General features: G+C 39.0%; 1 long non-coding RNA gene across 1 annotated transcript in view; it reads left to right on the top strand.

The window, feature by feature from the left end:
• The window catches only part of LOC105887020, a 73,478-nt gene that overhangs the window by 4,525 nt on the left and 67,912 nt on the right, over positions 1 to 1,041 (top strand). The window lies entirely within an intron of this gene.

Below are 1,041 nucleotides of genomic sequence, written 5' to 3'. Positions count from 1 at the left end.
GTCATTGTTGTTTGGCGGGTCCGGGCTGGGGATTCGAACCCGCCACCTTAGGTGTACGTGGCTGGCGCCTTAGCCGGTTGAGCTATAGGCACCGAGCCGCATCTCTCTTTTTTAACTTACTATAATGCTTTGGGATTCATTCTTACTGTAGCGTGCTTTAATATTTTGTCCTCTTTATTGTTAAATAGCATTTCCTTTTATGGATATACAGCAGTTCTTCCTTATCTCTGGGGGACACCACTGGGAGATTCCAAGACCCCCAGTGGATGCCTGAAATCTCAGATGGTACTGAACCCTGTATATGCTATTTTTTTCTGTCTACATGTAATACATATTTATGATAGAATTTATAAATTAGGAACAGTAAGAAATTAAAAATAGTAATATTCATATACTGATCACAATTTCATGGTTAGGATATTTGCTCTTATTGTTGATCTTAGCAACCTCAGCATATAGTTTTTTTCCTCATTAAATAGAGAATTTTCAACTTTTTGCTTGAAGGAATCATTTTACAACTTCTCTTCTGGCATATCTGAATTGTCAGCATTGCTGGTCTTGAGCTTTGGGACCATTATTAAGTAAAATAAGGGTTAGTTGAACACAAATACTATGATAGCATGATAGAGGATCTGATAACTGAGATGGCTCCTAAGTGACTGACTGGCTGGTAGTATATACAGCATAAGTACCTGGACAAAGGGATGATTCACATCCCAGATAGGACTGGGAAGGGAGAGCGTGAGATTTCATGTTACCCAGAATAGTGCATGATTTAAAACGTGGATTATTTGTTTCTGGAATTTTCCATGTAGTATTTTCAGACCACCTTTGTGGGTAACTGAAACTGTGGAAAGTGAAACTGGATAAGGGGAGACTACTACATTTTTTCTTTCTTTCTTTCTTTTTTTTTTTTTTTGTGACAGAGTCTTACTATGTCACTCTGGGTAGAGTGCCATGGCATCACAGCTCCCAGGAACTTGTAAGTTTTAGACTTAAGCGATTCTCTTGCCTCAGCCTCCCAAGTAGCTGGGATTACAG

Source organism: Otolemur garnettii, unplaced genomic scaffold (genome assembly GCF_000181295.1).
Source record: "Otolemur garnettii isolate 467f Iridium unplaced genomic scaffold, OtoGar3 scaffold00041, whole genome shotgun sequence".
In the NCBI taxonomy this organism is placed as follows: Eukaryota; Metazoa; Chordata; class Mammalia; order Primates; family Galagidae; genus Otolemur; species Otolemur garnettii.
Note: the sequence above shows the minus strand (reverse complement) of the source record. Positions and strands in the feature narration are given on the sequence as shown.